Here is a 24,406-nt window from a genome sequence, read left to right as displayed (position 1 = left end):
CCCCTAACTGGCTACCTACTGGAGTTAGTCACCTAAAGTGACTCCAAGCGACCGCATTCCAACTAGCCAAACCTTTTAGTGAAAACCTTTCTAAGTGTCAAGTTTGTTGAATTTGCCAGTGCTCGTTCGTGGTTGAGTAAATTAACTCTATATACTATACCTTGTAATTTCTATATCTCCAGAACCCTCTGGTGGATATTTTCCGTTGTGGTTTTGAAAAGTAGTCTATTTTTTTTTAACTGGGGTCTGATTTCCTTGGTGTCATGCAATGTTTTCTTTAATTGTTCTGGCGCTGTTTAAATTATTTACACTTGTTCTTTAGTATAAACCTTGCTACTCTGAGCCACGGCTACCCAGGGTTAAGCTTAAGGTTTGACAAATGAAACCCAAGGGTTCTAAAGAGGTTAAGTGTATTACATGGCGAGGTCACACATCCAGACCATATAATACTCCCCATTTCCTCACAGTAAAGTTCTAATATTTTGTATATTTCCAGTTTTGTTTTGTTTTTTTGCTGTGTCGGAGAGCGAAGTTTCCGATCGGAATTATCATGGGAAATCAACGTTTTGGGTCGCACCACCTTCCTTTTTAGGTCTCGGCTCGAAGGCTGTGCTTGCGCAGTCTCGGTCCGAGATTTAATGACTTGGAGAAGAGGGGCTTGAACCCGCCCCTCTTCTCCATTGGCTGGTCTCTTGAATGCTGGCCAGCCATTGGAGAAGAGCTTCGTCACTCCGAACAGGCCCCGTCCTTTTCGGATTCGGGGGCGTGTTTTTTTCAACTTTTCTGATTATCTCCTCCAGCCAATGGAAAGAGGAGAACACGCCCCCGATTCCGAAACCGCCGCTGCCTTGTGTGGTGGGGTGCCATAATTAGCTGCAAGCTACCACGTTAAAATAACTGCCTATTACGGGATGCTAATATACATAATACACAGAGACGCCACCTCTAAGAATTCTGCCACTAAAACGGGTGAAAGACGTTTGCAGCATATTTTGCGAAGAGTTGTTTTCGGGGAGTCACAGTGGCGGGTTGCACCGCGCTAGCCTCAGACGTGCGCCTGGCAGTTTCCGGGACACTGGTTCCCATCTGAGCCGAGGTCGAGAGGCTTCCGGTCCTGGGAGTTAGTGACATAACCCTTCTCTCTGGCCTCAAGAGAAAAGATGGCCCTTTAAACAGTTCTCAAAATGTGTCCGGAGAGATACCGGACCTCAGAATACCGCTAGGGTTATCACAACCCATAACTCCTGGAAGACGCAGGCTAGTAAGCACTATAAACAGTGTCTTATGACCAGATATCCAACGCATCAAACGTGTGCAGGTAAGGAGGTCCCGTGATATTGCACAGAGCCAGGCAAGGAAATGCCTGATCACTTCTTTAACCGGTTAAACCACCTGCTCCATACATCTATCTATGTGAACCTTGCAGCCACAAGTTCCAGTCCCACCCAATATGACAGTAGCAGGTGCCTAGCCCCTGCGAGCTGAGTTTGCCACTGTAACCTGCAGGTCACACATGTGAACCTAACGTAGCTCACAAGACCAACGCACTTCTGCTTAACTCAGGCAGATCAGAGAGTCGTATCCCTGTCAAAGTGCTCGACACTTGTACGCATCTACTATTGTTTACACTGCGGGTCATGACTGGACCCTCCCATTCAACCATTCACTGTGCCAGCTAACCATAACACCTCAATCAAAGAGCCAAGAAGCAATGCGGATTCTGGGTGTGCGCTAAAGAAATTGTAACTATTCCACAAAAACACACTTCATCTTACTGCGCCCTATTCGATCAGACACAACAGGAAAATAATTGACTGCAGACCTGACCACATTCCCACAATAAACTGTTGCACGTATAACAACCCTTTTAACTTGAAAAGAGCTCAGTAAAGGGCCGACCCGGCAGCAGGAGGCTTAGCCGGGACCTCGCCACTTTCTACCGGCCGGACAAACTGACCTTGCTCAGCCAGCATGACATCTGCCTCAGCGAGGCATTGCTGGCGGAGCCCATGCACGCCGAGCTGCGGGAGAAGCTGTCGGACTATGGAGCGGCCAAGGAGCAGCTGCTACAGAAGGCCACTGCCTTACAGGTGAGCGAGGGGTGGGCCTACTGTTGCATCTCTGTGACCGCAGCCTTACTTGTGTTTCACATGCATTTATATAGCGCTTACTACCAAAGACGAGGCGTTAGGCGTATTATTGGTACCAACTGTGACTCGGGTACCCTGCCCTGACATTATGGTGCCGATCACGATCCGGCAAAAACCGGGTACGAACCGTCGGACGGAGCACAATCTCCGTCCGACGCGTACCCGGTCGTCAATTTTTACAAACAAGGAATTACGATTCGCACGGGTACACCAGTACCGTACGAATCGTAAAAAAGCCCGACCGACCAAAAAAAACCTACCAATGCGATCCGGAAAAGCGCCGACCTGACGTCGGGACGCTCGCAGCCAGCCATTCACGACCCAGGAATCACGATTCGCACCGACGTCACCCCGCACGGTGAATATTTTGCGGCAGCCAAAAACTGCCGGGAAATCAGGACGACGCGAACAAGGACCACCAGTACGCGACGGACAGACGACGACGCGAACAAGGAGGACCAGTACGCGACGGACACACAGGACCACGCGACCAAGGAGGACCCGTACGCGACAGGACGACGCGATCAAGGAGGACCCGTATGCGACAGGACGACACGATCAAGGAGTACCAGTACGCGACGGACAGACATGGACCCGAACCTACGAGTCATCCCTGCCCTCATAGCAGTCCACCTCCTCTACAGGTTACGACGCAGACGCCGCAGAAGGTCAGAATAACTAAGGGAGGGGGGAAAGTGGGGTGGGGTGGGGGTGGCAGGACCAGGGCAGGCCACAAAACAACCACATAAGTCACACACCACACATGGCCTGGACATACCTGACTCCCATGCCCTGGTCACCACGAGGGGGTGGGGGCGTGTCCTGATAAGCCAGCGACCGCCACAACGGAAGTCCGTCACCACGCGAACCGGCAACACAACCAGACAGGTACGTCCCGTACCCACGCCTGAAGAGCGTGGGTACGAGTCGGACCACGCCCACACACGTCACCCCAACAATGTCGGGACGGATCGCACCCACGTGGCAAAGGCCTGGGTACGGGCCGCACAAGCATCACATAGCGTGGGGACGGATATGTACGGACCCTACCCCCACCCCGTATGCAAGGAGCGCACCCCCCACCCCAACAGTGAAAGTACGACCCGTACCCCCACCCGCGTATGCATGGAGCGTACCCCCACCCCAACAGTGTAAGTACGACCCGTACCCTCACCCGCGTATGCATGGAGCGTACCCCCCACCCCAACAGTGTAAGTACGACCCGTACCCTCACCCGCGTATGCAAGGAGCGTACCCCCCACCCCAACAGTGTAAGTACGACCCGTACCCCCACCCACGTATGCATGGAGCGTACCCCCCAGCCCAACAGTGTAAGTACAACCCGTACCCTCACCCGCGTATGCATGGAGCGTACCCCCCATGCCAACAGTGTAAGTACGACTCGAACCCTCACCCGCGTATGCATGGAGCGTACCCCCCAGCCCAACAGTCTAAGTACAACCCGTACCCCCACCCGCGTATGCATGGAGCATACCCCCCATGCCAACAGTGTAAGTACGACTCGAACCCTCACCCGCGTATGCATGGAGCGTACTCTCCATGCCAACAGTGTAAGTACGACTCGAACCCTCACCCGCGGACGTACGGACCGTACCCCCACCCCCACCAGTGTAAGTACGACTCCTACCCCCACCCGCGGACTCACGGACCGTACCCCCACCCCAACAGTGTAAGTACGACCCGTACCCCCACCCGCGTATGCATGGAGCGTACCCCCCAGCCCAACAGTGTAAGTACGACCCGTACCCTCACCCGCGTATGCAAGGAGCATACCCCCCACCCCAACAGTGTAAGTACGACCCGTACCTCCACCCGCGTATGCATGGAGCGTACCCCCCAGCCCAACAGTGTAAGTACGACCCGTACCCTCACCCGCGTATGCAAGGAGCGTACCCCCCAGCCCAACAGTGTAAGTACGACCCGTACCCCCACCCGCGTATGCATGGAGCGTACCCCCCAGCCCAACAGTGTAAGTACGACCCGTACCCCCACCCGCGTATGCATGGAGCGTACCCCCCAGCCCAACAGTGTAAGTACGACCCGTACCCTCACCCGCGTATGCAAGGAGCGTACCCCCAGCCCAACAGTGTAAGTACGACCCGTACCCTCACCCGCGTATGCAAGGAGCGTACCCCCCAGCCCAACAGTGTAAGTACGACCCGTACCCCCACCCGCGTATGCAAGGAGCGTACCCCCCAGCCCAACAGTGTAAGTACGACCCGTACCCTCACCCGCGTATGCAAGGAGCGTACCCCACACCCCAACAGTGTAAGTACGACCCGTACCCTCACCCGCGTATGCATGGAGCGTACCCCCACCACACCAGTGTAAGTAGACTCGTACCCTCACCTCGAATGCATTGAGCGTACCTCCACCGTGTATGTTCCAAGCGTACATATCCTGAAATCGGAGGTGTGTGTGCAGAGTCCACCCAGCAGTGCCCTGAGACAGGAGGGGTGGGTGTGGAGTCCTCCCAGCAGTGCCCTGAGACAGGAGGGGTGGGTGCCTATCACTAACAGCAGTGCCCTGAGACAGGAGGGGTGGGTGTGGAGTCCTCCCAGCAGTGCCCTGAGACAGGAGGGGTGGGTGCCTATCACTAACAGCAGTGCCCTGAGACAGGAGGGGTAGGTGTGGAGTCCTCCCAGCAGTGCCCTGAGACAGGAGGGGTGGGTGCCTATCACTAACAGCAGTGCCCTGAGACAGGAGGGGTGGGTGCCTATCACTCCCAGCAGTGCCCTGAGACAGGAGGGGTGGGTGTGGAGTCCTCCCAGCAGTGCCCTGAGACAGGAGGGGTGGGTGTGGAGTCCTCCCAGCAGTGCCCTGAGACAGGAGGGGTGTGTGCAGAGTCCTCCCAGCAGTGCCCTTAGACAGGAGGGGTGGGTGTGGAGTCCTCCCAGCAGTGCCCTGAGACAGGAGGGGTGGGTGCCTATCACTAACAGCAGTGCCCTGAGACAGGAGGGGTGGGTGCCTATCACTCCCAGCAGTGCCCTGAGACAGGAGGGGTGGGTGTGGAGTCCTCCCAGCAGTGCCCTGAGACAGGAGGGGTGTGTGCAGAGTCCTCCCAGCAGTGCCCTGAGACAGGAGGGGTGGGTGCGGAGTCCTCCCAGCAGTGCCCTGAGACAGGAGGGGTGTGTGCAGAGTCCTCCCAGCAGTGCCCTGAGACAGGAGGGGTGTAACACATGTGTGTGAGGCCAGAATTATCCACATGCATACTGGCAACAAGGGAACATGTCCCCAAGAACTCATGTCAACAGACTCCACACACAAGTACAGTGATCACCAAGGATGCCACGATTGTTGCAGGTGGAGACATGGCCCTGCATGCATGGCCAAAGTAGAAGGGCTCCGTCACACACACAGCTCATGTAGACACAGCTCTGCGCTAAACATTGGGAACACCCTGCAGGGAAGAAAGCTGGGTACACAGAGGAAGGAATACACCCTGGGACAAGTGCACCATGCAGTAACTGCTTACATGAACAAAGAAAGTTAGCCAACACCTTGTGATGGCACACAGATCCCAGGGTCCCACCAATGAGCAGTACACTACTACATATCCCACACACCCAAACCCTCACACACCACCCAAAACCATGTAGCAGCCCCACCAACACCAATACCAGCATAGCAGTAGTGTGATAATGAAAACAAAATTAAGCTTTATTCAGCATGAGCACAATGTCCGTGGATCGCAGGCAGTTCAATCTTCACAAAGCCCATAGGGCAGTCAATGATTCTCAGCTGGATGGGGGACACAGTGGGATGCGTGTCCCCTACCTTGCCTGCACAGTCAAATGGCATCGTCTTCCACACTGGTGAGGGCATCAGGGGGGGGGAAGCAACAGGCACCGCAGGGACATCAGGGCAAAGGGGCGGCGTTGTGGGTGCAGGGATGGAGGACTCCACCACAGGGGGTGGGTCAGTGCCAAAGGCAGAGGCCAGGATGGCACTACACACCTTTGCAAGGTCCTCCAGGGAGTCCCCTGCACCCGAAGGGACCTCAGGCCCCAAGGAGGGGGGGGGGTCAGAGGGATGGGTCGCAGCGCCACCGGGGGAGGGTGGAGACAGGGGGGGAGACTCAACCACCCTGACCGGGGACCTCCTTGACCGCTTGCGTGGTGGTGTAACTGTGGGGCTCAGGGACAGAGCGGCCATGAAGGAGTCCTTGGGGGAGATGTGGCCAGGAGAGCTGAGGGGAGGGGATTTGGAGGGAGTGGACTGGGTGGAATGCGGACTCCCACTATGGCTGCGTGTCACACGTTTGCCCCCCGACCCAGTGGGTGTGCCTACCTCACCCTGTGTGTGCGTGTCAGGAGGAGTGCGGTGGACCTTCCCTGCTGGTGTGGTGCCCGTGTCCGTTGATGTGGGTGCATGCCGACGTCTGGGTGTACGTGGGACAGGCATGGGAGTGGGAAGTGTGGATGGGGCAGGGGTAGGTGGGGGGAGGTCGCGCTGCAGGAGACCCACTGCTGCAGTCAGTGTGGAGTCTATGGACCTCAGCAAGTTGCGTTGGTCAGCCTGCGATGAATGAATGCCCTCCAAGAAAGCCTCGATGTTGGTGAGGGTTTTGCCGTGGGCAAGGAGGACATTAAGGATCGCAGCCTGACCAACCTGCAGTTGCCGCTGGATGTCCACAGACTCTGCATTGGCGGCAGCAGTGGAGACAGGGGCAGGGGGTGCGGTGCCTGGCAGGAAGGAGACATGCTGTGACTGGGCACGCTGGGAAGGGACACGAGCAAGTGGGAGGCGGCTGGTGGGAACTGAGGGGGCGGTGCGAGGTGTTGTTCCGCTGTCAGCTGCTGGTGCAGCCACCGCCCACTCGGAGACATCCTCCTCGGACCTGTCAGCTTCGTATTCTGACGTGCCAGTCGACAGGTCCTCGGCCGCACTATCCTCCACCTCTGTCCCACTCGATGTGCCAGCCCCGATGTCACGGCTGGCACTGGTGCTCGGTCCCTCCGCCTTGCCTGTGTCCATGTCTCCCTCTGTGTCCCCCGACGATGCTGTGGGCAGGGTGGAGAGACAGAAATTAATCAGACAGCTGTACACATCAGTCACATGAGTCCAATCGACATAGGTAACACTGCATAGCCTGAAAAGGAAGATCCCTAACATCTACTAAACAAGGTACCGATGTAGGGCATGAAACACACAGTTGGTTGAGCCACCATGCCACTGAAATACCATGGAGAGCATGAGACAATAGCTAAAGACAGGAAACGGAGTCTGACATAGCACCCAGGCCCTGGGGACAATCCAGCACTGCATCTGCACCACACAGCGTTGGCGAAAATGCCGATGACCAGGGACCATATCCATGAACTTGAGACACATGCTGCATAGGTAATGCTGAAAACATGCCCAACATGACTCGGTCACTGCACATTGCGTGTGTGTCCAGACACATCACACACTGCCCAGACCCAGCAAGTAGAAATCAGGATTTGACACATAGGCATTGCCCGCCCCAACAAGACCCTACACGAGGCAAATTGTTGAGACACAGGTGGCACCAACATCTCATAGTCTGGGTGATACACACAGGGGCAGGCAAAAAGCAAGATTGGACGCCAAACAGCCAAGGTGCGCCTGTACAAATAATGAGGTACCAGTGCCCATCCTCAGATGAGTATAACAAGACACACAGGCACTGGCAACTGTGAGTATGAAGAAGGACAATCAGGTCAGGCTGCACAGTGGACACCTGTACAAAATAGCACGTCTATATACATGGTGACAGGGGACAATGGCACAGAGCACAACCTACGCTGTAGACACTGAGATTGTCCACGTTTATGATGACACATACACCACTGAGGAAAAGGTGCCCCAGGGGACAGTAGTGGGCACGCAACTACATGCTACTGAATGGTAATGACTGCAACACACGTCACCATCCCTGCACTATGTGTATCGCACACTCATGCACATCATGTCACAGGCCACTACATAGGACATGCTCGCTGTAAGGCATGACACATGAGAGACCAACTCCCATGTCTGGAGTCAGCATCAGTGCCAACTGACATGGAACCCACAGGCAGTGAACTTGACAGTGCACAGGCAAGGTCCCACAACCTGTTACACACCACCCCCACACATGATGCTACAGTCATTGTTCTCGTGGACAAAGCGCCAGCCTACATTACCTTGTGAAGGAGTGACTACACACAGACCAGGGAACACATTGCAAGGAGGGGAAGGGTGGCAGGGGCGCAGCGCTATACTGGGGCAAACAGGATCTGCACAGCACCTTTAAACCATGCCAGGGAATTCATGCTACTGTGCCCTTACAAATGCCGGTGACACACAACAAACACACATGTACCTACCCCCTTCCGGCTGCTGCATCGCCTGTAAGCGCCTCTCCAGGTCTGGAAAGACCACCGGCAGCACACGCCTGTGGAGGTGGCTCAGACGGCGGCGGCCGCGGTTCTTGTGGCTCTCAGGTGAGTCCCCCAGCAGGAGCCGTGCAATCCTCCGCGTCCAGCAACAGATATCCTGCAAGCGTTTCCTCACCTGGGGCAGGCTCCGCCTCCGACCATCCACACCCCTCACGGCACTGACGGCGGTCAGCCAGATCTGCTCCTTGGCAGTGGCGCCTACCTGTGAGGAGGAACAAGTGACACCACATCAATACACCAGCCACATGTCACAGAGACACATATGGGTACAAATTAGCTGGTTACAACAAGGCATGTCATGCAGCCAACGCATTGCACCTTTGTCATAGGGACATCATCCCCTGGTGAGGGAAAAAGCAGTACGTGCCACAGTGGGTACACAGGTGGAATGATGGCAATGTCACAATCAATGATCAAGGCTCACACTGTGCATCACACCCACCCCTCCTGTCTCAGGGCACTGCTGTGAGTGATAGGCCCCCACCCCTCCTGTCTCAGGGCACTGCTGTGAGTGATAGGCCCCCACCCCTCCTGTCTCAGGGCACTGCTGGGAGGACTCTGCACACACCCCTCCTGGCTCAGGGCACTGCTGTGAGTGATAGGCCCCCACCCCTCCTGTCTCAGGGCACTGCTGGGAGACATCAGGCACCCCCCCCCTGGGACCCCCCCGACAGTACATGGCATGTGTGTTACACCTGGACACAATGGCAGAAGTCACAGTCACAACATAGGGACAGTCTGTGGCAGTGGCCTATGCACTCACCTGATACCCTGGTCGCCCATACAGCATGGAGTACTGTGGGAGGATCACATCCAGCAGAGCCATGTTCTCCTCCAGGGTGAATGGCTGTGTCCTCTCCACAGCCCTTGACATGGTTCCAGGGAATCAGTAGCAGCAGCTGGGTCGACGAATGCAAAGATGTGCAGGCAAGTACTCCCTCATGGGGCCTGGCTGCCTTATATGTGCCCTTCTGCCCAGTCTCATGCACAGGAGTACAGAGTGATTGGTCACTCACATTTGCATCCTATGTTTCCACCAATCCCTTCAAACCTAGCAGTCTGTGGGTTCTCTATCGGTTTCATTCTCCTGCATGATGTCAGCCCCACAAACACATTGCAACAAAGTAGAATAATTCCAACTGACTTCTGCTGTGCACCTTCCAGAACAATTTCGAAATTTGAACTTGGTCTCCATGACAACCAGCATGCATGTAGGCCTTAATACTTGTCCCCTATGTAATTTGGAGCATCACACACAGGTACGGTGCGTTTCGGGGCCCTAGGGCACCCCAAATGCATGGCAACGGCCCGTACATGCATGCCTACGTTCACTATCACTATGGGTCTGCACGCGTATGCGTACTCGTAGTGGTACGGGCCGTACACTCGCATGTACGCTCACTATCACTACGAGTACGCATACGCGTGCAGACCCATAGTGATAGTGAGCGTAGATGCGTGTGTACGGTCCGTACCACTACGGGTACGCATACGCGTGCAGACCCATAGTGATAGTGAGCGTAGATGCGTGTGTACGGTCCGTAGCACTACGGGTACGCATACGCGTGCAGACCCATAGTGATAGGGCCGTACACACGCATCTACGCTCACTATCACTATGGGTCTGCACGCGTATGCGTACTCTTAGTGGTATGGACCGTACACACGCATCTACGCTCACTATCACTATGGGTCTGCACGCGTATGCGTACTCGTAGTGGTACGGACCGTACACACGCATCTACGCTCACTATCACTATGGGTCTGCACGCGTATGCGTACTCGTAGTGGTACGGACCGTACAAATGCCTGTACGCTCGCCATCACGATGGGTACACATACCGCAGCACTCCCACAGTGATTTGGGAACATACACAGGCCCTCTTAGCAGCAGTACGGCGGTTTTCACACATCACAGTGGTGATAGGCGACACACAGGTAGGAATAGGGCGGACATACTTGTCCATGGATGGACATACTTGTCCAGGAATGGACATCAAGGCATCGTCTGTGCATTACTACATGTGTGGGGCACAGGTGTGACAGGCTGTGATGTGGAACATGCCTCCTGAGTGGAGAAGGCACCAGATGTATGATGAGATGTGCATAGGTGTACTGTGTGACGGTGCAATGTGTGCCAGGCATGCCCTTGACTCCTTTGACATGTGTGCATGTCGTACTGCGCACTTGGGGTGAGCGTCACTGGCATGGCACGGACACCAACACACGGAAGTGTCCCATGATGCCCGGTACAGGGGTCATGACACATGACTTGCCACTACCCACAGTGCACAATGTGACTATGTCATTTATGTGTCCGGGATTTTCATCAGGTTGATGTTGTAGCACCCTCAAAAGCTGCAGCCATTGCAGCAACCAACATGTGTCTGTGTGTAGATTGTCATTGCACACTGTTCCGCACACCATGCCACATGTGGTATCGGATGTGAGGTGCACATGTATGCATGGGACACGGAGTAGCGTGACAAGGCCATGTCAGCATCCTCACAAGGAATGTGTGGTGAGTCATGACATGTGCACCTTCATGGCAAGGTGTGTGGGCAGGCCTAGTGTAATGTCATGTGACCTGTGGCTCCGGTGTTCCGCAACCAGTCTCTGCAATCGGCATCCCACTTCTGCTGATGTGTGGGTGTATGTCACTCCTGTCTTGCGTCGGGCTGTTCACTTGCACTGGGACACAGCTATTCCCATGGCGTGGCATGGGGAGGTTCTCAATCTCCGTGTGTAGCTGGGTCTTGGAAGGAGTGTCACCTTGCATCCATACGTGTCCTGGGCATGTAGCACATACCTGACTCCCTATGTAGCATGTGTGTATTGCCAGATTTACATGTGCTCAGTAGACATGAGTTGTTGTCGTAGTGCACTCACTCTTCCTTGTCACTTCCAAATTACTGCAGAGCGCCGCCTCTTGCCCGAAGAATTCCAGACTTGGCTGCCATGCAGGAGAATGACAGGATCCGGCTCTACCGCTTCACCCAACCGTTGATCCTGGAGCTGACGGCGAGACTGGCACCACACCTGCAACCGCAGCACAGGTATCCTACGGCACTGACACCCCAGCTGAAGGTAATGGCTGCCCTACATTTTCTTGCCACGGGTACCTTCCAAAATACCATAGCTCATGTTGGTGGCATGTCCCAGAGCATGTTCAGCGGTGTGCTGCATGATTTCTTGGAGGCCATGTTGATTCACCTGGATGACTTCATTAAGTTCCCAACCCCTGAACAGATGACTGAGGTCAAGCGTGGATTCTATGCCCAGGGAGGGATGCCCCATGTCATTGGGTCCATAGATGGGACACATGTAGGTTTGGTACCACCACACGCACGGGAGGTGGCGTACCGCAATCGGAAGCACTACCACTCCATCAATGCCCTTGTGGTGTGTCTGTCCAATATGGTGATTTCACATGTCTGTGCTCGTTTCCCAGGATCAGCACACGATGCCTACATCATGAGGCGTAGCGGGATGCCTGATATGATGATGCAGCTGCGCAACGAACGGGCATGTGTTGTTGGTGGGTACAGTCTGTCTGTCCTGTACTCTGTATAGCCGACCAGCACGACCGCTTCACCAGTTCTGACGATGTCCATGTGCTTCCCATGTAGGGGACGCTGGCTATCCCAACATGCCTTGGCTGCTGACACCTCTCCGCAACCCCATCACGCCGGCACAGCTCCGCTATAACACCGCCCATGGCCGGACAAGGCGAGTGATAGAGAGGACGTTTGGCATGCTGAAGAGCCGATTCCGGTGCCTCCACAAGACCGGCGGTGCACTCCCTTATGCCCCGGCGAAGGTCTGCAAGATCTTCATGGTCTGCTGCATGCTGCACAACATGGCAGTTGAAAGAGCTGTGCCACTCATCCTGAATCAACATGACGAGGACCATCCACCCGTGGAGGACGAAGGGCTTGGCAATGGGGCTAGTGATGTGGAGGATGTGGAGCCGCAAGAGGACATCCGGACTCGGCTCATACGCGACTTCTTTGCTTAGTGGTGAGTACCAGTGTCTGAGTGTGCACGCATTGGTCCCCGTGTGGCATGCGTTGTGATGTGTGTCTCCACCTGCATGTATGGCACGTGGGTCAGAGGTGTGTGTGGGTGTGTCACTGGAGTGATGGTGGCAGTGATGGTAGTATTTCCCCAGTCATAATTGTGACCTAGCATGTTGTCATCCATACATGTGTCGAGTAAATGCTCATGCAAGTGGCTGTGCTTTTTGTGGCTGACTTCTTGTGTGTCTCTCTTCCCCAGGTACCTGCGCATGCCGTTTGCTGGTTGCATTGTTGTGGCACTGCTATTCCTCATGGACATGACATCGTGGGCTGACTCAGCGTTACAGGCACGGACACGTTTGGAAGTCTCCATGGGGTAAGGGATGCATCTGGGGTGTATTGGGTGTGGCAGTTGTTCACGATGTGTGCACACTGCCCCTGTCGGGCTTTGGTTCCTCTGCAGCCATGTCGCATCCCCATGGGACACGACATGCAGCTGTGTACACCTGAATAGATGGTCTGCCTGGTTGACAGTCATCAGTGATGGGATAGTGGATTGTGATGATGGCATCAATGTGTGTGACACTGCCCTCGGACACATACGGTTAGCATTGGCTTGACATGGTGTGGGACTTCCACATCAGCGGATCTATGGTGTATGGCAGGCTCTCCGTGTGCAGCTGTGGGTATTTAGCTGTTAGCCGACGCTTGTGTGCCAGTACCATGGCTATCACGCATTTGTGCTGCAGAAGGGGGGTGCCAGTGTTGGACCCACATGTCACTCCACATGATGTGTTCATCTGTACTTCGAGTTGCCTCTGCAAACCCGAATACATGACTAATAAAGGAGTCCCTATGCCTCCAAGGTGCCTCTTCTCAGTCAATGCTGGTGTGTTGGCACGGTGCATCCTGCATGTCTGGCATGGTATTCCCTGATTGTGGCTATGTGTCAATGTGTCGATTCGCAAGATGCAAGCTGTGTGTGTGGGCTGTGACTGTGTATTGGGCATGATGTCCATGACTGTGTGGGTATTGTGACATGTGCCATCCCCATGCATCCAACGTTGTCCAGGCCCCCATTCTCTGCATCCACCGGACTCAAGCTTGCAGGACATGGTTCTGCCACCTGTCTACACATACCTAGGTGCCACCCAGGACACTGGACTGGATCCCTGACCTCTGCGCATGACTGTTGGTGTACTCAATGTGTGTGTCAGCACGGTTGTTCGGCCACCCCCTCAGCTGGTTGTGCCCATCACGGGTGTGTATGGTGCTCCATGTATGTCTTGCCTAATGAACTGTGACCCATGTGTCCTGTGCCAGACTCAGGCCCCAGGGTGTGGATGGTTGAAGAGAAAAGATGACTCAGGCATGTTTAGACTTTACAAGACACATGTTAGGTAATAATGCTACCAGCAGGCATATACTCTTCATAGTGTGATTTATTATTGGGGGGGGGGGGACAAAGTGAGGGGCTTTCCGGGATTAGGGAATCCAAAGTTCAGTAGGGGAGTTGGTGTCCTTGCCATGGGAAATCCTCAGAGTCCATGCCACAGTCTTTGTCAACATTGGTCAGCCAGTGACCAGCAGGGCCATGTGGCAGAGAATTTCTCTTGATGCTGTGATGCTGTTGCTCCAGTGGGCCAGGTGCCAGGCCAGGTGTCCTGGGAGATGGTGATGTAGCAGCCACCCTCACGGTCCTTTCCGTGGACGACCCGGCCTCCTGCGGGGAAGCTCACCAGCAGGCCGTGACGACGTCTGGGATGCTCCGTCGGATGTTTCCTCCTCCTCCTCCTGATCCCTCCCTGTGGGTGGTGATGTTCTCCGCCTTCTGGCACAGGGAGGGTCGGCCATGGTGTCGGCCATCCGACGGAGTGTAGCGTGAATCCCCTGGAATGCCGTCACTTGCTCAGCCTGTCTGTCCTCCATCCTCCGTTGGTGTACCAGTAGACAGGCAATTAGCTCCGCATGTTGCTGGGCCTGCTGGGCCTTGATCCCCTCGAGGACGGACACAACCTGGGCCATGCCCGTGGTGTCCTGCCGGTATGAGTCCAGGATGTTACGGACATGTGAAAATACCGGATCCCCAGCCAACTGGTCAGGCTCGCGCCTCCGCCGTCCTCCACTCCCACCACCCCTGCCCACTTGCGCCTGGCCTGCACTTGTGGGCACATGGGGTCTCCGGGACCCCTGAGGGGTGGCATTGGCGTTGTCGCCTGCCTCCTCCTGGGTGCCCGGGACACCGTGTCCCTCCTGGCGAGCCTGGCTGCATTGTGGTGTTGGGGCAGGGATCCTGGGTGTCTCCTGGGATGTGGCAGGAGTGGGGGTGGTGGTTGGCACAGTTGTACCTGACGCAGGTGCTGCCGGTGGTTGGACACCAGAGGGGCCAGGTCGGTCGGGGTCGTCCGCAGAGTGGTGAGAGTGGTCGCTGCCGGTGGGATCGGGCTCCTGCAGATCCGGGTCCTGTGAGTGTTCCCCCCCAGTGTTGGGGGGTGCACCACGACGTTGACCTGTGTGTGAGAGAGACAATGTTAATTTTGGTCCATGCAACATCCATGTTTCATCCATTTCAAAGTTGGCACATTTCCTCTTGGAATTAGGATCTGTCTTGCATTCCACTCACAGTGCACTTGTGCATGGGTGTGTCCCTTGGCCACCACTTTGGCCCCTTTAACTATGTGTGGCACACTCTTACTTGCTGCGTCAAGTGTGACTGCAGTCAGCAGTGGAGTGGGCAGGTGTGGCGAGCCATGCATTGGCGCCTTCCGTGTAGCACTGTACATGCGCACATGGAGTGGATCCACACACTTATATGATCCAGGTAGCTGTCCTTGTGCTCGTGTACAGGTTGTGACATGGCCCTGTGTTTTGCCATGGTGAAGAGGGGGGGTTCTGGCACTGGCCACCCTTGTCTACATGCACGCAGTCTACCTGCTGACGAGCAGACATTCACACACGCAACACGGCTGATTAGCTCTCCCTGTGTCTCGCTCCCTCTGTGTCCCCCTCTCCCTCCCTCCGTGTGTCAGCCTACTCCCTCTGTCCGTCTCCCTCCCTCTCTGTCCCCCTCTCCCTCCATCTCTGTCCCCCTCTACCTCCCTCTCTGTCCCCCTCTCCCTCCCTCTGTGTCCCCCTCTCCCTCCCTCCGTGTGTCAGCCTCCTCCCTCTGTCCGTCTCCCTCCCTCTCTGTCCCCCTCTCCCTCCCTCTGTCCCCCTCTCCCTCCCTCTCTGTCCCCCTCTCCCTCCCTCCGTGTGTCACCCTCTGTCACTGTCGTGTCCACTCGACCACAATGACGACAGACACAGAGGGTTCTCGTTAGGACACTTTATTACCGTCCTTACACCAGCATGCTTCTGCCCTCAACTGCCGACCTGTCCCTCTTCTCCGCCTCTTCCTGTCCCCTTAGTCCTCCCCTTTCTCCACCCACACTGCTCCGCCCACGCAGCCACTAGACCCCTCATCTCTACATCTCCCCCTTTGTTAGCAAAGAAATGAGTCACCAAGAATTACATCTCTTCAATCAGCCGCTTGGGCTGACGGATCGCTTGCCGTGGTCGGAGTGTGCGGCCTTCAGGCACTGTGGTGGTTTCGGTTCCGGGTATCTGTCCCGGGTGGCTGTCACCATCGCTCTGTGCTGCAAGTTGCCGAGTTCTTGAAGGTGTAGTTCGCGACTCGAGTGTCTCTTGTAGACCTGGGCTGCACTTCTGAAAGTGGGACACATTTCGAGTTACGCGCCTGTTATCTGACTCCGCTGTCAGCATGGTGCCTTTCTGACGAGTGACCGTCAGAGGTTCCGCTCTGAACCTGCTGTCTGTCTTCTTGGATTGCTCCTGCTTGACGACCACGCAGTCACCCTCGTGGAACGAGAGGGAACGAGCCCGCCTTCTGCCATCCACGTACACCTTCATGCTTTCTTTGCGAGCTTTGTCGGTGGCTTCCACTTCCCGATGAACACGGCTGGGAGAAATGGGTCGCAGCGCTCCCTCCCAGGTGGGTATCCGGGTCCTGACCGGGCGTCCCAGCATGAGTGTGGCCGGGCATTTGCCTGTGGTGGCATGCGGTGTCGTCCGATAAGCTCGGAGTACATCATTGAGGGCTGCCTGTGGGTCTCTCTTGTCCAGAGCAGCCTGTTGGAATGTCTTTTTGAGAGTGGCCATGAATCTTTCCGCTGTGCCGTTGGCCTGCGGCCATAGTGGTGTTATCCGACGGTGTCGCACATTCATGAGTGTCAGGAAGTCACTGAATTCCCGGCCATTGAAGGGAGGCCCATTGTCTGTTTTCACCTCCGTGGGTATGCCCCAAGCTGCAAAGACTTCATCCAGGATGGTGAGCGTGGCAGCTGCGTTGGTGGATGGGACGAACCGGGCGATGGGAAACCGCGAGTATTCATCTATTATGACTAACACGTATTTGCCCGACGGCATGGGGCCGTAGAAATCCATGGCCAGTTCTTGCCATACTCCTGGTGGCAGGGGCGTCATCTGAAGTGGAGCTGGCGGGTCTCCTTGCCTTACCACTTGACACTGCAGACAGTCTTTCAGAGTGTGCTCTACCATTTTGTCTAGGAAGGGGAACCAGACACGTTCACGAAGTGCTCTTTTCGTCGTGACTACTCCTCGATGGCTTTCGTGTGCCAGGTTGACGACTCCCTGTCTCAGTTGCTGGGGTATTACAATTCGGGTGTCTCGCAACAGTAGGCCATCGGGTGTAACAGATAGTTCTTCGCACACATTCCGGAATGCTTGCCACTCCTGACGCTTTGTGGTGTCACCCCTCTCGTCCTCCGACTCTTCGTGCCGCCACCTGTTCGTTTGGACCCTTCGGATCACCTGTTGCAGCATGGTGTCTTGCTGGGTGGCGTCCAGGATAGCCTCTAGGGGGACCGCTGGTGGCCGCGCTTGGTCCACCACAAAATGGATATACTCGTCTGCCATGGACGGTGTGTGACGCTGCGAGTCTTCCGGGTGGCGCGACATGTAGTCGGCCGGGTTGGCAGCCTTCCCTGGCTTGTGCACGATTGTGAACGTGTATTCCTGCAGACGGAGTCCCCACCTCTCGATGCGGGGTGGCATTTTGGACCGGGGGTTGCCATAGATGGTGACGAGCGCCTGGTGGTCTGTTACCATGGTGAAATGCTTCCCGTAAATGAACACGTGGAAGTGCTCACACGCCCACACCACCGCAAGGCTCTCCTTTTCCGGTTGGGAGTAGGCTTTCTCCGTGTCGGAAAGGCTCCGGCTGGCGTGCGCCACAATGTGTCGGTGGTCCGTGTCCTTGTCATATTGAGCCAGGATGGCTCCCAGCCCAACGGGGCTTGCGTCCACTGTTATTTCGGTCTTGCGATCCGGGCTGAAATATGCCAGGCTTTCCACCGTGCCCACGGCTCTCTTTATGTCCTGGAATGCTTGCTCGCATTCGGGGGTCCACTCAAATGCCTGTCCCTGTTTGGTGAGGGTGCGCAGAGGGTGACTGATTGTGGCATAGTCCTTAATATATCTTGAACAGTAGCTCGCCATGCCGAGGAAAGACCGCACATCACTGACGTCAAGTGGACTCTTGGTGCTGTTCAGAGTACTCACTTTGTCAGGGTCTGGTTGCATTCCGGCTCCTGAAAAGATGTGGCCAAAGAATTTGAGTTGCGACTGATGAAACTCGCATTTCTCCCTGTTGAGCGTGAGGTTGGCTTCTAGGAGAGCATGGCAAACCCTGTCTAGGGCCGTGTCGTGGACTTGGAGTGTTGCCCCGTAGACTAGAATGTCGTCGCTGTAGTTCAGCGTATTTGGGATGTGATGTATTGTTTGTCGGATGGCTTCTTGAAATATTTCTGCGGCTGATGAAATGCCGAAGTTTAGTCTCTTGTACCTGAACAACCCTAGGTGTGTTGCAAATGTCGTGATGTAGCGGGAGCTCTCTTGTAGTTCCAACTGATGGTAGCCTTTGTTTAGGTCCAATTTAGAAAACACCCTCGCCCCATTGAGGGCGGCGATCATGTCACTTAAGTGAGGTCCTGGATGACGCTCTCTCTCAATGGCGGTGTTGGGCATTCTCATGTCCACACAGAGTCGTACTTTCCCTGGTGTTCCTTTCTTCGGTACTATCACGACTGGAGATACCCACGGTGTGGCGCCCTCTGTCCGTTCGATGATGTCGGCGTCCAGCAGGTCTTGCAGCTCATCCTCCACCGCTTGCTGGAGGTGGAACGGTACCTTCCGCGGGTGTTGGGCAACCGGGCGGACCTGGTCATTTATGTGGAGGCGGATCTGGCCTCTGTTCATTTTGCCGAGTCCGGAAAACAGCTTTGGGAACTTGTGAATGGTGTCATTGTCACTGTTGAAGCGATACAGGATCTCCACCAACTTCAACCGTTCAGCAGTTGGTAGACTGAGGAGACAGTCTGCCTCCGGTCCCTCGATGACGTGAATCACGGCCGGAATAGATGTTGTCTGATGCCTCAGTGTCGTGGAAAACTTCCCAAGGCAAGGGAGCGGCTTCCTGGACATCCAGGTGTAGACACGCACGTGTGCGGGATTGAGCCGAGGCCGAGGGTTCATCTTCTTATATTCTGTCACTGGGATGTAGTTGAGGGATGCCCCACTGTCCATCACAAACTTTGTGGGATGCGTGCCAACGCTGATGTCCAGCCGAGGGTATTTTTTAAGCTGGTCTGGATCGGCGATCATATTGGCATATTCAACGGAATACTCATGTTCACTTGAAGGTGAATCGGAGTCTCTTGATGGTGATCTTCTGGACCACCTTGAGGACCGTGACTCCCTGCTGGACTGGGAGGACTTGGAGGAAGACTTCCGGCGGTCCCGTACCGCTCGCGCGTGATGGCGGCGCGTCTCGCCTCTTGGTGACCTCGTGGAGGCTTTTTCTTTCTCCCGGCGGTAGTCCCCGCACATGGTCTCAAAATGATTGTTGCGACCACACTTGTGGCATTTCTGTCCCAGGGCCGGGCACGCCCCGATGTGTGGGAAGTCGTACCCGCAACGGTAGCATCTTCTCAATGGCGCCTTCTTCCCATAATCCTGACGCCTGCTTCTCTTCCCCGAGTCAGGCCGTCGATGGCCAGGGTGGCGGTGATGTCTCGATGGCGGCCGAGCTTGTCGTTCCCGTTCTCTCGACCCCCGGCGAGGGCGGTCGGTGCGCACTTGACAGACTACCTCCTTGCGATCCACGCGTCCTGCCTCCATGGTCTTGGCTTGCTCTTCAGTCTGATCATGGAGCCTTGTGATCTCTTCTATTTCATCCAGCGTGTGACTTTTTTTTAGCAGTTTTCTGCGTAGTGTCTCCGACTGGCAGCCGTCGATTACCCGCAGGCGTATGGCGTCGTCCGTCGAGAACTTGTCGAACTCACAGTGGCGCGCCAGTCGCCGCAACCTTGTGATGTATGAGCCCATGACCTCATCCTTTTCTTGTCGCGCTCTTTGGAACACGTATCGTTCGTAATCTACGTTCTTCTTGTGCACGAACTTTCGATCCAGGGCTGCACGCACACTCGCATACGTTCCCGTGTCTGCGGCGGGGAGTTCCTTTATCATCTTGCTGACGTCCTTGCCCACGAGGTTCCGAAGTGCAATCAGTTGATCCTCGTCCCCCATCACCTTCGAGCCCTTAATGTAGTCCTCAAAGTCTTCAATCCACTCTTCCCAGCGAGGGCCCATGCTGCTCCCAACCACGAGCGCTAAGGGTTCTGGGGGGCGCAGGTGCGATAGCCCCATGATGATCGGCTTCGCATCCTGACGCGCTGGAGAACGGGCTGGGGATCCATGGTTCGACATCGTGGTGCACGTGTGATGCGTGCAGCTTCAGCGCAGTGCAGGGCCAGGGAATCCTACGTGGAATCTTGTGCGCTTTCTTCAATTAGTTTCCCTCTTCTATATATTTTTTTTTTGTATTTGCCTGTGCTTGTTGAAGTTTCAGCGTTGCCTGACTTCAAAATGGCCGCCCGGGCCTATTTGCATGGGGCGTCTGAGAGTCCGCCTGACTTCAAAATGGCCGCCGGCTGGAGAACGCGTGTAGACATCCCACGTGGTGCCGGGCTCTCGATTCATTCATTCCAGGACAGCGCGCTGCTTAGACGGCCCCTCTCATCGTCCGCTTTTACTCACGGCTTCACAGCAGGTAGGCGGGTGGGTGGAGTCCTCGAACTCGCTGCTCCGACCTGGCCTGGGAGACGCGCGTGTCAGCGTCGTCACTTCTCTTCCTGCTTGTCACGGTGTCAGTCTGTTCTCACCGCAGGGCGCTCACTCCTTCAGCTGCGGAGCTCTCAGGTCGCGGGTGACAGCGCTTTCGCTTGTTCCTTGCTACCAGTCCCTCGCCAGCTTTATCAGCGTGCTGGTGTTCCGGGAGAGCATCCAGCTCTATCCCACCTTCGTCGCCAGCTGTCGTGTCCACTCGACCACAATGACGACAGACACAGAGGGTTCTCGTTAGGACACTTTATTACCGTCCTTACACCAGCATGCTTCTGCCCTCAACTGCCGACCTGTCCCTCTTCTCCGCCTCTTCCTGTCCCCTTAGTCCTCCCCTTTCTCCACCCACACTGCTCCGCCCACGCAGCCACTAGACCCCTCATCTCTACAGTCACCTCGGCCCAGCTTCCTGGGCACACACTGTTAGCAGATCTTTGAGTGGCCCTTGGCTTGTTGATGTGAGTTTGTTTCTGATCTCCAGGCACCCATTGGGTGTGATGTGTGTCTGTGCGCTGCTGCTGTGGTGGTGTGTGCTGCCACTCTTTCACAATGTTGGCTGTTCATTAGCTGCTGTCATGTGCAAAACAGTGCCTTCACCCCCATGTGTTGATGCAAGGCGTCCGCCATTTGCTGGCAAGTCATTCCTGTGTTGGAACACACTGTTTGTCTGGCTGTGACCTAGGCCATATGGGTAGAGTGAATTGTTGTCTGCTTCTGAGTTGCACTATGTGCTTTTTTGGGCCCAGCCTCCCGCCATCCGGGTTACCGTGTCATGTGTTGTTGTCTTCTGTGGCCTGTGACTTGACATTGTCCAGCTGGGTGCATGGGGCATGGTGGCAGCAGTGGCATGTGCGTGCTCATGGAGTGTGGTTGAGTCATGCGATGGCTTGTGGTGGTTGCGTGCCTGTTAGTGATGTTGGTTGTGGATGCCGTTCCCCCCATGTGAGGTGCGTTGTTTGTGTACTCACCCGGGTCTCGGAGTCCTTCTAATCCTTCGACTGCCTCCACCGGCAGTATGGCCATCACCCTCTCCTCCCAGGGATGGTAGTGTACGGGTCTGCGGGAGGGCCCTGCTCCGGTGGCGTTGGCCTGGTCGTGTTCATCCTGCCTCTTGGCTCGGACCCTCCTCCGCAGATCGTACCACCTGTTCTGGCATTCCTGCCTGGTCCGTCTAGTGTCCGCAACAGCATTCACAGCATCGACGATGGTCTGCCACATGGCTGTTTTTGCTGCCTGGCTGGTGTTTCTGACCAATGTTCCAAAGATCTGTGGCTCGACTCTGAGGATTTGATCAACAAGAACCTCCAACTCTCGGTTACTGAACTTTGGATTCTTGGTAGTGGGCATGAAGAGGGGTGTGGATGGTGGGGGGGGTGTGGATGGTGGGGGTGGTGTGTGGATGGTTGTGGGTGTGTGGGTGTGGTTGTGCAGGTGCGTGTGTGTGTGAATGTGATGAGGGTGTGTTTGTGAAGGTGGTTGTGTGAAGGTGTGCAAGTGTAAGGTGTAGTAAAGGTTGAGGTCTGGTGCTGTGGGTTGTCTGTGGGGTCTGGCAGCAGTGGGTCTGTTGCAAAGGCTCATGGTTTGTGTGTGTGGGCCCTTTTTATTGGTCCATTGGTGGGTGTGGCTGTGTTTGAATTGTGGGTGGGTTGGTTATAAGGAGTGGTGGTGTATTGGGCCTCTGTTTGTTTTTGGCAGTTGCAGGTCAGTGAAGGTGTTGTTTTGGTGTTTTTTGGCCATGTTTAGTGGCTTTGTGCCATTCGAATGGTGTATTGTTGTGTTGTTTTGTTGTGTCCTGGTTGTGTCTGTGCGTTTTGAGCGTGTGTACGGTGTGTACATGGGCCATTTGGTTGTACGGTGCTGTCCTTGTGTGTGGCTTGGTACGACTCGTACATGCGGTTGTGATGTTGGGGCCTGGGGTGCGCTCCGTAGTTAGGAGGTTGTGTTGGGGGTAGGACTCGAACGTACTGGGATGTACATACACGGTGGTTCGACACGTACAGGGGTGGGGGTAGGACTCGAACGTACTGGGTACACGGTGGTACGACACGTACTGGGGTGGGGGTACGACTGGAACGTACTGGGGTGTAGGTTCACGGTGGTACGACACGTACTGGGGTGGGGGTACGACTGGAACGTACTGGGGTGTAGGTTCACGGTGGTACGACACGTACTGGGGTGGGGGTACGACTGGAACATACTGGGGTGTAGGTACATGGGGGTATGACACGTACTGGGGTGGGGGTGGGGCTCGAACGTACTGGGGTGTAGGTACACGGGGGGTATGACACGTACTGGGGTGGGGGTGGGGCTCGAACGTACTGGGGTGTAGGTTCACGGTGGTACGACACGTACTGGGGTGGGGGTACGACTTGAACGTACTGGGGTGTAGGTTCACGGTGGTACGACACGTACTGGGGTGGGGGTACGACTGGAACGTACTGGGGTGTAGGTTCACGGTGGTACGACACGTACTGGGGTGGGGGTACGACTGGAACGTACTGGGGTGTAGGTACACGGGGGTATGACACGTACTGGGGTGGGGGTGGGGCTCGAACGTACTGGGATGTACATACACGGTGGTTCGACACGTACAGGGGTGGGGGTACGACTGGAACGTACTGGGGTGTAGGTTCACGGTGGTACGACACGTACTGGGGTGGGGGTACGACTGGAACGTACTGGGGTGTAGGTTCACGGTGGTACGACACGTACTGGGGTGGGGGTACGACTGGAACGTACTGGGGTGTAGGTACACGGGGGTATGACACGTACTGGGGTGGGGGTGGGGCTCGAACGTACTGGGGTGTAGGTACACGGGGGGTATGACACGTACTGGGGTGGGGGTGGGGCTCGAACGTACTGGGGTGTAGGTTCACGGTGGTACGACACGTACTGGGGTGGGGGTACGACTTGAACGTACTGGGGTGTAGGTTCACGGTGGTACGACACGTACTGGGGTGGGGGTACGACTGGAATGTACTGGGGTGTAGGTTCACGGTGGTACGACACGTACTGGGGTGGAGGTACGACTGGAACGTACTGGGGTGTAGGTACACGGGGGGTATGACACGTACTGGGGTGGGGGTGGGGCTCGAACGTACTGGGGTGTAGGTACACGGGGGTATGACACGTACTGGGGTGGGGGTGGGGCTCGAACGTACTGGGATGTACATACACGGTGGTTCGACACGTACAGGGGTGGGGGTAGGACTCGAACGTACTGGGGTGTAGGTTCACGGTGGTACGACACGTACTGGGGTGGGGGTACGACTGGAACGTACTGGGGTGTAGGTACACGGGGGGTATGACACGTACTGGGGTGGGGGTGGGGCTCGAACGTACTGGGATGTACATACACGGTGGTTCGACACGTACAGGGGTGGGGGTAGGACTCGAACGTACTGGGTACACGGTGGTACGACACGTACTGGGGTGGGGGTACGACTGGAACGTACTGGGGTGTAGGTACACGGGGGTATGACACGTACTGGGGTGGGGGTGGGGCTCGAACGTACTGGGGTGTAGGTTCACGGTGGTACGACACGTACTGGGGTGGGGGTACGACTGGAACGTACTGGGGTGTAGGTACACGGGGGGTATGACACGTACTGGG

This window comes from Triturus cristatus, chromosome 1_1 (assembly GCF_964204655.1).
Source record: "Triturus cristatus chromosome 1_1, aTriCri1.1, whole genome shotgun sequence".
Taxonomy (NCBI): Eukaryota; Metazoa; Chordata; class Amphibia; order Caudata; family Salamandridae; genus Triturus; species Triturus cristatus.
This window is presented reverse-complemented; position numbering follows the sequence as displayed.